This window comes from Macrobrachium rosenbergii, chromosome 21 (genome assembly GCF_040412425.1).
Source record: "Macrobrachium rosenbergii isolate ZJJX-2024 chromosome 21, ASM4041242v1, whole genome shotgun sequence".
Lineage (NCBI taxonomy): Eukaryota > Metazoa > Arthropoda > Malacostraca > Decapoda > Palaemonidae > Macrobrachium > Macrobrachium rosenbergii.
In genome coordinates this window covers 43,015,091-43,029,192 of record NC_089761.1, presented here as the reverse complement: position 1 = coordinate 43,029,192, position 14,102 = coordinate 43,015,091, and the positions used below count along the sequence as shown (strand labels likewise).

General features: G+C 37.4%; 1 long non-coding RNA gene across 1 annotated transcript; it reads right to left on the bottom strand.

Moving 5' to 3' along the window:
- Positions 1 to 406: 406 nt before the first annotated feature.
- LOC136850015 (uncharacterized) lies at positions 407 to 10,100 on the bottom strand. Its single transcript, XR_010856511.1, has 3 exons — positions 9,973 to 10,100; positions 6,487 to 6,658; positions 407 to 1,223 (listed from the first exon to the last, which is right to left on the bottom strand). It is a non-coding gene; the product is annotated as an uncharacterized lncRNA (long non-coding RNA).
- Between the last annotated feature and the right edge of the window lie 4,002 nt (positions 10,101 to 14,102).

Sequence of the window (14,102 nt, the reverse complement as noted above, 5' to 3'; positions counted from 1 at the left end):
TTGTTGCTGAACCTGCAAGAGACTTCTCACACTCCAGTTTGCTACAGCTGCTGCTGATGAGCCAAACACTTCAGTTTGCTATATGGTTGTTGCTGCTGAATGTCCAAAGATATTTGTCAGTGTACAGTGGTTTGAATAGCTATATCTATTGCTTTATTCCTCTTATACCTGTTTCTTCTTCTTCGTAACTGGTTCTCCAGGCATTTGTGTTAATCACTGCTCTTCAAATAACATTTTTTCGTACTTATATTCTTCTTGACGTAATGCTGGTTTCCCATTTAAATATCTTATGCCTTTTGGTCTTTCTGCTGTTTCTTCTTTGTTGTTGTAACTGGTTCTCAAATCATTTTCCTTGCTGCTGTCTCTTCAAATATTTACATTTTTTTCATACTTATCTTCCTTCTCCTTGACGTTAATGCTGTGTTCCCCATTCCAAATGACACACTAGCCCTGTTGATGCTAGTCTCTTCTGTTTGTTGTTGCTGGCTGTCAGTATCAGTTAATGTTGCTGCTGTCTATTCAAATCCACACACTTTCATTTTATTCATGCTTATCTTCTTTCTCCTTGGCGTTTATGCTATGTTCCCCATTCCAAGTGACACACTAGCCCTGTTGATGCTAGTCTCTTCTGTCTGTTGTTGCTGTCTATCTTCTGTTGTTGCTGTCTATCTTCTGCTGTTGACTCAATCTTTAGCCCTGTTGATGCTAGTCTCTTCTGTCTGTTGCTGCTGTCTATTCAAATCCACACATTCTTCTGTTGGTGACTCAATCTTTAGCCCTGTTGATGCTAGTCTCTTCTGTCTGTTGCGGCTGTCTATTCAAATCCAGACATTCTTCTGTTGGTGACTCAACCTTTAGCCCTGTTGATGCTAGTCTCTTCTGTTTGTTGCTGCTGTCTATTCAAATCCACACATTCTTCTGTTGGTGACTCAAAATTTAGCCCTGTTGACTAGTCTTTTTGTCTGTTGCTGCTGGCTATTCAAATGAACATTTTTAGTTGTTTGACTCAATTTTGCTGACTTTTGTTAGCTGTGCTAAACATTTTTAACTCAGTTTTATTAATGCTGCACATTCAAGTCTTAAACATAATGCTGCCTGTATGTCACTACTGCTGGGTCAAGTCTTAAACATAATGCTGCCTGTATGTCACTACTGCTGGGTCTTCCTTCACTGGTCCTCTCTTGCATATTGATACTTTGTTCAATCTGCCAAAACCCATTCACCTGTGTGACAATGTAAAATAAAAAATATTAGATCTTTGTTGTATGCTTCCGTTATAGCTATTTAACAGACTACTGTTAATAAATTCAATGACAAAGAACAAATATGGATTTTTTATCACTGATAAAAGATTGTACGTTGGATCGTACAGGACAGTTATCTGCTATTTATCAATGGAGCTTTGCTGCAAAAGCAATACTTGTAAATGTACAATGGCTAATAATTAAATTTTCATATGGTTATAATTTTCTCGTGAGCACTTACAGCCTAACAAAATCATGCAGTTATTTACCAGCAAAGCAAAACAACAAGACTAGTTTCAAAACAATTCCCTAGATTTATCTCCTCAGGTATAATGCTCAAGTTTGTCCTTTTATATAATTATGAATTGCAGGACAACAAATTTAATTTTGAAACCATATGACCTAAGAAGCCAACCATTTGCCAAGGTTTATCAAATTCAAACAGTTTCCAGAGTATGTGGATCAAGGTTCTTATCCTACATGCTAATACTGAGACCTTTAAGAGCCATAATCAGCAACCCAAGAGAGACACCCTGATTATTAAAACTTAGGAAAACAATTTCCTAACATACAAACATGTAGTACTGAGGAACATGAAAACAGATATTTCAAAAGAAAGGGAGCAAGAACAGTTTCTTGAACACTGGATAACAGCAAATCACCAGTAGATTTGTTAAGCAAATCATGCAGCATCCAGACCTACATTTGAACCAGATCTATTAAGTTTTTCGAGCCACATAAAAGCAGGTACAATGAGCTATCACACATTAATTGAAGAAAGAATATATATCAAGGAAAAGTGCCATTCAATATCAATCAAATTAAAATTTCAAGTGGAACCAGATGCACAAATGTTAAGTGAAATTTACTTTTATCTTTTCAGTACAAAAAGTGCACAACCTTCTGTGCATCTGTACAAAACCCTCATTACTACTAAATCTGGTAGAAGAATATAAGCCACTGATAAGTAGGTGGCAAACAGGCAAGTCTCCATGCTCAGATTAATAAAAAAAAGAAAAAATGTCCCTACTAACCAATAACTTTTATTTAGCATGTATAGCAACTTGGGTTGGAGGGAGGAAGTAAGCTGCCCTCTTCCTGTAGAGAGGAAATCTAAAGGGAGAGGAATATCATTGGTATAATGCAAGCTTAACCAGACCACAGAGTCAAAATAATATGAGTTCTATGAGTTATTTATGTAGCAATAGGCACAGAATTCAAGGTGCTCTGTTAACTAAGGAGTTCACAAGAGGGCAGGTTCTCTGATGTTTTAAAGTATAGTACTTAGTAAGGAAATTCTGGTAATTATTTGCGAAAGAAATTACAAATGTAATTGACCCTTGAAATCTTCCACTGGATTGCTGAGCATGGGAAATTTGAAGATTGACGATCAGCTGCTTGACCTCAAAACCTCCCAAAATCAAGGCAACATCTGGCTGACAGTACAACAGATCCCAAAGAAAATAAATCCAGAAGTTTGCAAAACAACTTCTCTTGATTAAAAATTGGGGAAGGTAGGATATTTCCCAGTTCCTCAAAACTGAGGCTATGCTTATATTTCCCTTAGAAAAGGAGTGCCACAAAGAGCCCCGACCTCATGACCCTTATGCTGAACAGAGATCTTCCTAAACACCATCTTCTGAGACAAAAAGATTGAGACATACTTTGTATTCTTGGGAGATGAAACATTGAGACATACCTGTTAATCCTTTGTTTTACAAGATAAACCCTTATGGCTCTGTAAAGCAATGATCTTCAATATTCAAGGCATGGACTAAAAAAAAAAAAAAAAAAAAAAAAAACTAATGCATGAACACCCTTGTCTAAGTAATGTCTGAAACCACTCATCCTCTGAAGAAGCAAATGTTGGGAAAAAAAAAGTTTTTTAAAAGTAGGGCCTACATAAAAATGTTATTAAGCCTTCAAGTACCATGAAGAGCCCCTAGCTATTAATAGATTGGGGGGCAGTTTTCTTTACAGTGCTGCAGCATCCTTTTGAGCTCTAGGTAGTATGTTTTTAAATTCAGCTCTCTGGAACTTAATACTTGTTTGACAACACAGGTTTCCACCCTTTAGTAGCTGACAGAAACAGTGGCCTAGACAGAATCACAGTCTCTTGTAACATACCAAGCAGCAGATTTCTTCCATTGTAACTGATAAAGGTAGGAGGAAGATGCTCTGCAGGAGGCAGCAATGACTGGCAGCTTCTGACCTCTGGATTGAAGTTTTGCTTACTAGCCTTTGTGTGTGAAGATCAAGCGTATGAAAGTCCTGTGAAACTACCTGAAGTTGGGCTGTTTCAGAAGCTTCTCCCACCAAGGCCAACTCTGGGAACCAACCCTGCAGAGGAAAGAATGGTGCTACCAGGCTGACGGTGATGTTTATAGAGCCTTCTTAGCTGTCCCTGCTGTGTATCAGTTTCTCTTTCAAGCTGCTGAGTCAACCAGAACAAATCAGTAGATCCTATATGAAGTAACTACTTTGCAGGGAAAAGTTTCTGCAGTCCACCACCACCACACTGTAGTAACTCGGGATTTACCGTATGTTGACATCAACTAGGTATTCTCCTCTTCTGCCCAAACAAGGAACCCTACAATATGAACTTTACATCTTGTACATCCCTAATTTATAGGGTACTCTACTGAAGTGAAAATTTTGCCTGAGGAATTTTCAGTTGCAACCTCTGAAAATACAAAAGAACTGTGGTGGTCTAAACATCCATGACTAGGCAAGTGACCCTCACCTCCCATTCCATTTGTTCAGAAGTTCAGAGATTGCCGGAGCTGGTAAACTTTTGAAGAGTCAGAGAACTTCTGAAGTTAAGGCAATACTAGCCAAGTGTCAAGTACCTTCACAGACTGTGGGCCCAAGTTGTTACTGTTCTAAGGATTCTGTTAACTTGAAAGTAGCAGTTGCAAGGTGGAAGCAGAGGGCGCAAAATTTTTATAACTCCTTTCCACACAAAACAGTATCTCTAGCAGTCAGAAGCCTCCTTTAAGGTTCCTACTACACAAGACCAAATGCTTGTCTAAAATCAATACAAATGGAGTAGACAACCCCCTACAATATATTTGAATGTAGGCAGGTGCTTTCCTCACCTAAGGCACCAAGATCCTGCAGGCAGCTTGCACAGTCTTCCTGCCAAAAAAGGGGAGATGTTCTCTACCAGGTACCCATCTGGAAAGTGGGGTATTTAATGGATATTTAACAGGTGTGTTTATTATCAGCTTTAACAGGATCTGGCATGAAGAGAGGAAACTGTCAACTGAAACTTTATCTGCTGATGTCCTCGGGAATTGACTTGAATATAGAATTTAGGTCAGAGGCCAAGCGCTGGGACCTATGAGGTCATTCAGTGCTGAAACAAAAACATAGTAAAAAGGTTTGAAAGGCGTAACAGGAGGAAAACCTCACAGTTGCACTATGAATCAATTGTTAGGAGAGTGTGGAAAGCAAGATGGAAAGCAAATATGAAAGGAGGTACAGTATAAGGAACAAAAGGGGTTGCAGCTAAGGGCTGAAGGCACGCTGCAAAGAACCTTCAGTAATGCCTACAGTGCACTGCATGAGGCACAAGCCTCCTATGGGGGGAGTAATGTTGTCAACAGGATAAAGAGCAAATTTTCCCAGGATCCTCACTGCTGCTCTTGTGGTAGCAGAGTTCTACTACTCATTGACGGCTCTGAAGAGTCTAATGACAACAGTTCCTGGCAGTTAAGCCAATAACAAGCGGTTGGATAGGCTTCACTTCTTATGAACCATATTGGCCAAGATGTAGGTGGTCATATACTTAAGATAATGGGATGGGAAGAGACAACAACCAACACTGAAAAACGTCATCTATTGCCAAGGAAGGTATTGGAAAGCAAACCCAATCACTACAGGATATTTGAGCACCAGGAAGTGATTAAAGTTGAAAAGAAACCACTGGTTTACTGCATCCTCTGGAAGAGCCTTTGTCAGCAATTTAATTATGTCCACAAGTCTCTCCAAAGTGACTTTACCAGCAGTGGGGGTCAAACCCCAGTGGGATACACCTAGGTTCTGCAGTACAGGGCAGTTTGTTGAGGCAGCACAGATAATCAAGAAGGCCACTAGTGGATGGACTGCTGGAGAAAACTTGTGAGGGCAAGGTGCATGAGAAACAGGAGGAGGAGGAAGAGCATGAGAGATTGTAACGGGTAGCAAGGAACATGAGTGATGGTAATTATTACACACAGTTCAAGACAAATGAGAATGACAAGTGTGGCTGGTGGAGGCAGCCGGTCAAGTAGAACAGAGGAAGTAGAAGAATAATCTAAAGTAGGTGGGCAGCAGGCCAGCACAACTAAACATAATAGCCACAACCATAGACAATGATGGTTTTTACTAAAACTGGACATACCAGTTGCAAAGTATACCTGGCATGTCCAAGACAGAAATTAGGCAGGGTGAAATACTTTAAAGGGATGTAAAAACAAACTGCATATGAAAAACTGTCCAATGAAACCATTAATAGCAAAGCACAAAAAGCACATAACACAACAGTATCTGGACAAATTCAAGAAAAGCACTTCAGCACTATAAAAACCAACTTTTTTATCGAATCAGCTACACCATTATACTTCACCATCCAGATAAGTAGTACTTCAATATCTACACAGAAAACTATGCTCATCATAATATAACAGTGCTTGGCTGCTTAGACACTTTTGAGTACTTCAAGTAAGTAGACATGGAGCTGGCACAGGCTAGTCCAAATGGAGCACTTCGGTGCTTCAAGATTTGCAATGGAAGCACCTCCAGACTTAAGATACTCCCATAATGTATCTGTGGTGGAAGAAAATCCATCCAGACAGATGCCCACTAGCATATCTGATGAATGAAACTGTTAAGTCTTAACACACCAGGATAATCTCAAATATAAACTATAGCAAGAAACAGATGAGCAGATAATTAAACCATGCAAATGGAAGTGGAGGTGCCCCTGGAAATGGTGCTTTATTTTACGAGTCAATGACTCAATTAGAATCTGAGGCTAAGTTAGACCTTACAACCAAAAAGGTACACTATTTGTAAAGCAATGCTTTGTATATTAAATTGATCTCAACATGACTGCTTGAGTCATTTTTAATTTAAGCCTCATAAAACCTTCAAGACTTTTCAGTTAGTCAATAGTAAATCCTGCAGACAAATTCTACAATTCCTTTACAAACAACATTTTCATGCTTATAAAAAATAAAAGAAAATAGAAAGTACTTACAAACTCTCTTTGCAGACAAGGACCATGTAACTTGAAGTTTTCATTCATCCAGGCAAGGCAGCAACTAAACCCTGAATTGGAAGACCAGAAACTACCACCAATGTGGTTTTCCTGTGCTCTCCTCCTTACACTTAACTCTACCTTCCACACCTCCTGCAAGGCCAGCTGAAATCTGCAACCAAAAGCAAGACATGAGGGAAAGCAGCTCTGTCAAGTACATGGAAGATGCATCTTGTATTTTTCTTTTATGTAATCTGATGTAATAAAAAATTTTCCAGTGCCAAACTGCTACTGTACAACAATTATAGGATTTGAGTGATTCTGTGCCCTGAATTAGTAAATAGTATTTAACAACAGGTGAATACCTAAATAGGGACCATGCCCTAACCTGCTCAACAGACCCTTTCTCTTTTCTTGCATGTCAAGGATCTGCTGAAATCTGTAACCTACTGAATGTAAGAGCTAAGAATTCTAAGTTTTTTTCTTAAAAAAAAAAAAAAAAAAAAAAAAAAAAAAAAAAAAAAAGTCTCTTCAGATGAGGTGACTGACTTCTAAACACTAGTAACATATTGAACTGTCTGACCTAGCCTGGCACCTAAGTAGTTGAATCCGATATATGGTTTTACTGGTATTATTATGTGCTCCACAAACCACTTTGACCAATCCACTGAAAATGCATTAGGAACAGTCACATGAAGCACTGGGCAATGGAGTACCGAAAATTCTGAATGAGTGACCACAAGTATGTCAAGTTTTAAAAATAACGTATTTTTAATAAACCGGGGTATTCTTGTTGCAAATTGTAAGTTACTAAAGCTTGGTAAGGTGGTTAATTGGTGGCAGGTTGGTGAGTTGCTGGGTACTTTTCCTTTCAGCAAATGGGGTTTCTCAAGAGTTTTCATGACTCTACCAACGATAAATATTTAAGGCCTATGTTTTGGCCTAATACTATGTTTTGTTGATAATTACCTTCATTTGCGGAGGCCCACCTTGTTTGATATATCTCAGCAACGCAAAATTATATTTTGCATTTCTCATGTGAATAATAATAGTGTCTCCTCTTTAAAATTGTGTTTATGAAGTCATTAATTTACCAAAGTGCTGAAAACACTGTATACATGGCATAATTAAGTACATCACTTCAGGTTTGCAATATGCAAGACAGTAACCGCTCACCAAAATGATCTACAGTACACCAGGATAAGAATGACAGTGGGGGTATAGGTTAGTCCACATATCGCTAGGCTTATTAAATTTAAGCAAGACCAGCACAATGACATTCTTGGATGAAATCTAGGAAATCGCTTAAATCATCACTTCAAGGTAGTTGTGCACTTTTAAGCATAACCTGTTGTTGATGCTAAACAATAATTTAGACCTAGGTCCCTCAATCTGACAATTAGTCTACTTTATGGAGGAACCCTAAGGGGAATCCATGGATTTTGGGTAATTCTATTATTAAGGCCATAACATTAATTAGTTCGCTGTCAAATCAAATTCATTAAAAAGCACCAGAAAGCTTAAGAAATGGCCTGCCCAGCCAAGCCTTCGCCTGGGCAGGGTGCAGCATCTCAAATTTACAACACCTGTTACTAGTTGCTAGTCTGACACTAACACATTTTGGTATTATTTCGCAATAGTTCCAACTCATTCTATAATAATTGTAGTATTATAGATGCATTTTGCATAAAAAATAATTAAACTTTGTCCCTGAACACTTTTTGGGGAAATTCACCATATTCGAGATATGAATGTTTATATAATCCCCATCCTCGAAAAATTTCTAAGTGTTTTGTTTACTTTAACACGGACACAGTTTGTGCTCTGATGCGAGTTTGTTTTTGTTTAGAACTGCATTGTGGTTCTGATGCAAATTTTTTCCCCCTTAAAATTGCATTGTGGGTAGTTACGTATTGTCTAAGTCATGTGACCTGGTGAAAATCTTACAGGTATCAGATTGTCATTTTCGCTTGTCATTTGGTTGAAGTCTGGCATAAAGTGAGGTTATGTCCAGTCTGTGTTCATCTTGTAACTTTGATTACTTTCGCTTAATTCACGATTTCTTTGAAAATGAAACACGATGCATTGATTTTTAAAGACAACATGGAGTGTTACCTGCAGCAGTACAGTTCAGTTTTACATAAATTTTTACTTGAAGCTGCTAAATTATATCCACCTTTAAGTGACACTCAGCCACCATCACCACCTAGGGAATCATTTTCTGATGACGACAACGATGACACTGTAGATGAGCCACAACCATCTTGTTCTGGATATAACCCATCAAAACGTTTGTGTCCATCAAATTAAGGTAAATTTATAATTATTTTTAAAATAATATTGTAACATGATTTACCTTCTGTAACCCTGTGGCTAGCGCGCACAGCGCAACATTACCTCTTGCCAGTATATACGTGCCAGCCAAGAATCCTTATAAATGCGGATAAGGCGTAAAGCACCGTTCCGCCACCCCCTTGCAGTTAAGGGATGTTAGGCTACATTATACTAGCCTACGTTGCCTGACTATGACTTGCTAGGTATGCTATGATTTACCTCATTTTATTCATTAATTCAAATGCTGTTTTGTGTCGATGGCGATTTACCCCACCCAAAACACCCCCATTCCCAAAGGGTCCCTAACCTTGTTGGATGTCGTAGGGGTGTATAGGCTAGTAACTCAAAAACTCATTTCCCCTATGTATTACTATCATAACCATTCAGAACACATTAAAAACACATGAAAATACATAATTACTTTAGAAAAATGGAGTTGGAACTGTTGTAAATATTTACCCACATTTTAATTTTATTCAGTCTGAAATTTTTCTTACAATTTTTAATGTTTGACTTACACACAAGGACAATGCATACATACTTCTACAGATGCATTATTTGTGCCTTGAAAATACCCTGCTTCATGTTTTTGATTCAATTCTGTGGTTTTGTTAAAATTAATCAACGGTTTCCTGAAAGTGGATTTAATATAATTAGGCTATTTGATGCACGTGCTAAGCGAACACACACTATTAGCGTATCATTGTACATAAACCCTAAATCCATACCACCACAGACTATAGTTTACGTTAGTCATTGTGACAATAACAGCTTTTTCATTTATGGCCTACAGCTACCATGTTACCTTCTGCTTTACTTTTATGCTAAGCAATACATCGGTCAAATCATTCCACACACCCCTAAAGCCATTCTTATTCTGTAGCCTATGGCAACCTAGCCTAAGGCCTTTCGGGAAGTTCACAAACACACACCCACGCTGGGCATAAATGTCTTCACTCTGTTTACAGCCACCTTAACATTTACTTCACACTTCAACAAAATGGTCGGCTAATTACCTTTCACTTTGGTAGCATGCCTGAGCAGTTACTTCTACCAGCAAAAGAAAACTTGTGAACAACCGATATAAAATTCAGTTACTCTAAATTAACATTCAAATAATTCAAGAATGGGACAATGATATTCTCGTCATACCTGCAATGCTGATTATGAAGATATCTCTACAAAGTTTTCGACCTTCCTCCTTTGCTAACCGGACTATAGAAGATGGCGGAATTGGTTTCTGTAACTGTTCTGGGCCTTCAGCTACATTTTGATTGATGACGTCAGCTGCGGTTCCAACAACGTATGGGAAACAATATTGGAACAGAGAATGAAGCATGGCACCAGCTTTTTGAAGTTTGATTGAAGACATTTACTGTTTCCATGAACTAAAGACCACTATTAGATAACTATGTCTTTAAATACAATCCATTTATTTCATGGAAACGTATCATTTTATTCGAAAAAACCACATTTTCTCATTATAATAAAAATTTTGCTTACGTGAACATAATATTTTCCTTACAATTATGACATATTTTTAAACTATTTAATGATTATAAGACCTTAGACAAATTGAACGTCAGTATTGAGAGAATTTCATCCGTTTATAAACTGCAGCATTCTTCATGATGGCTAAATGTACTCAGTGGTGTCGGGTCTGTGTATTTCAGCAAAGTTTTCCAATAACTTTTACGGTTCACAGCTTTTCCATATCAGGAACAAATTAAAAGAGGAGTTATTACACAGATTTATTATTTATCCTTTTAAAAAAATGAGCGCACGCAAAATACTCTAAATAACGAGGGAGGTCGAAGGATTTATTCTAGTGTCCAGATGCCTTCCTACAATTAGATGAATGTTAGTGAAAATCGTTAACTCCTGGCTGCATTGTTTGGACGTAAAAAAAAATTATAGATTTTGACAGTAAACTTATACTTTAATCATTCTAAAATAAGTTAATTTGTATTAGGCTACGTGTATAGTCCAAAGATTCTTACCTTAAAACGTAGTTTTGGGGTATTCTGGTACATTTATGCCCCAGCTTTGCAAAAGTTGGAATCCTGTCAGTCCCTTCTTCATTACAAAATCTTGCTGGAGTATTTTGTCAACCTATATTTATTTTATATTTCTCATTTAACACGTTATACATCTTAAAATTCATAACACTAAATTTCATAACATAAAACCAGCACCATATACCGTCTATAGAATGTTCTCCAGTTGATGCCTGATATCAAGAGGCTTTCCTAGGTGCACTCGCGGAATATTACAGTGGCATCATTCGTTATGACTTATAATTTGAGTGATTTTTGGATGCTACCATGGTTTAATTCTAAACAAGATGTGGTAATTAAGCCTGTTATTTTATTCCAACTGTAGATATATCATCAAATTGGCTGAAAGTGAAAGCAATATGTTGTGTGAGCCAGTTTTGATTTATAACCTGAAAGAACAATGCTGGTGGTTATAACCAGTCTTCTGAAAAATATTACTGGGGTGAAATTATCACTGTATAATGCTTTGATTTTCAGTGAAGCTTTATCCCAAAAAGTATTCTTGGTTTAGACCTTACAATAGGCATCCATGTCATGAAATATGACAGAATCCATATTTGATCTACATAAGTTCCATGACAAATATATTTTAAATTCTTCTAAAAATGGTTTGCATTCAGCCATTATCAAAGTCTTCTATCTTTGACTTTTGTATAATCAATTTAGACTACCTTAAACCAAAATGACAACAAAATTGTCTTTACAAAAAACAAAATCCAAGAAAATTTCGGGAAAAGATTTTGGAAACAAACTATTTTCCTGAATCCTAAAAGATGGAAAACCTTCCACTCGGAATTATTATTCCGAGTGGAAGGTTTTTCATTAATAATAATAATAATAATAATAATAATAATAATAATAATAATAATAATAATAATAATAATAATAATAATAATTCATGAAAATCATGCCCAAAAGCTACAGTACAAAAATCAATGAAGTGGTTCGTAACTACGCCTTGTCCTTACGCCATATGCAAAGAAGGAAATTGTAGGCGCATGTATCACTAAAGTTATTCTGGCCAGAGCTCCGAAAGAATTTTTGTTCTGATGTAAACTTCCGTAATTACCGATATACTTTAATCTGACGAATTCGTGTAAATTTGTAATACGATTATTTAACTTAATTCCCTTTATATTGCACTGTGCAGTCACCTCGGAAACCTAATTTTGTTATTTATTGGCAGCAAGCACTCAATACTAAGTGGAAAGACCAACCAGTCTGCCGTCACTGCAGCCAGGTATAATCATGAAACACTACTAAATAAAACGGCTCTTCTCATGACCCGTTTAGGCCACGTTAATATACGAGATCCTGAGTTTTATAACAGTTATACATTATTCTCATGTATAATCGCTGTATTGTCACGTTTCCAGCATGAAGCATACTGTACTTTTCTGACTGTTTTTATCTTGTGGTTTTATGACATTGACTACCACTTTTAGCACATAGCAGTCGTTTTCGTTTATTCATACAGCTTTACTATGCGGAAGTAAACCAAGGATTTTGGGATTGTAAAAAAATAAATAAATAAAAATGCCAAACAAGTGGATAGAACAAATATGTTTCATGCCATAAACATCAATAAAAAGAAAACACTCCCAATTAATACAATGTGATCTGAGACTATTACGGCCAATTGTTATTTCCCAGACTAGCATATTCTAACCTAACCCAGAATGCTGTCACCTCTGGTTACCCGAAATGATGCACATCAGCTAACCTAACCTAAACTAGGGCACCATTGCCTGCTTTAAATGTCCTTCCTTGGGAGGTCATACACTCACTGGTGTCCTGTTCTACAAAAGCAAGGACGTGGACATAGACAGACTCTTAAAGGAGAAATTGGAAAAAAAATTCACAGGCAGGCAACATTGCTTTCTTGGAAACCTTGTCAGAAAAATTTCAAGGTTTCCTTATAATTATTAAATTGCGATGGGTGGGTATATCCGTAAAAAAAAATTAATTTCTAGGAGATATTCCACATTCTGATTAACGGTTGGGAAACAAAACATTAGAAAAAATAGAAAACTTCAGGCATGCATGAAAAAAGGGAGAAGAGAGATAGAACACAAAGGGGACATTTTGTATCAAATTCTGGATTTGAAACTTCATCCCCAGTACATTCTACTTGATTAATCTGTGAATGGAACCAAGTCACCATCGTCATCTAATTTACTGATCTTGCAGCGAAGTGGATAATAACGACGCCTTCCATTACAGTAATTGATGACCTACATAAGAAAATGGGGTTATAACTATGCCTCGCATCAGAGTAATTTAGGAACTACGCAACCAAATGGGTTATTATAACCACGTCTTGCAACCAGAGTAACTAACAACTTCATGAAAAATAGTTTGTAACTACGAATTGCACTACATAACGAGATGGATTATAACATCACATTGCAAAGGAGTACATAGGTATTCAAGTGTCGAAGATGAAATTGCTACAAGCTGATAAACCCAATAACAATAATAACTTATACTTAACATCAACCACCTAATGTGAGACAATCTTTCACAGAAAATGTCATAACAATAAGTCCACCTTAAAGACAGATGGTTATAAACAGTAATACGAACGGAATTGGAAAAGTTTGTCTGCAAACGAATTAATCAGTATGATACCCTTCCGAAAAGGAGAGACATAAACGACAGAAAAGAGTACATGAAGACAAAGAAAATAGACGAGAGAAACGGGAAAATAAAACAAAATTTTGACCATATAATTTTCTACCCCTTTTGTGTGTGTGTGTGTTTATAAATTCCCCCTTTTCTAATTCTGAAAGTTTGAAGACCTCTTTTACGTGACGCGCAACACGACGAAGCGTTCGTGAAACACGCAGTAGACTAAGCGTCCTGGCAGGCACGTAGCATAACTTCATAAATAACATACGGCGGGTAATGAGGGTCTCCTGTGGCTAGGGTACACTCGTTATTAAGCGAGCTCTGTCTGAAGGTTACGCTGGAACCTCCCCAAAAGGGCCTTGAGCGTAACACAACCTTCAGTTCACAGGGTGCAACGGAACCTTGAACTGCAGTACCTCCCGTACGAACCTGAAGCACGATCGAAGATCGGGGAGTGGATCTTACGTGCACGTTTCAATGTAATTCGGTAGTGAAGAGAGTACGTACTCATCATAATCGCCCGGAGAGTGACATGTGTCATGAAAGAAGAATCATAAACGTTCACTAACAAAATAAACAAGATATTACATGATG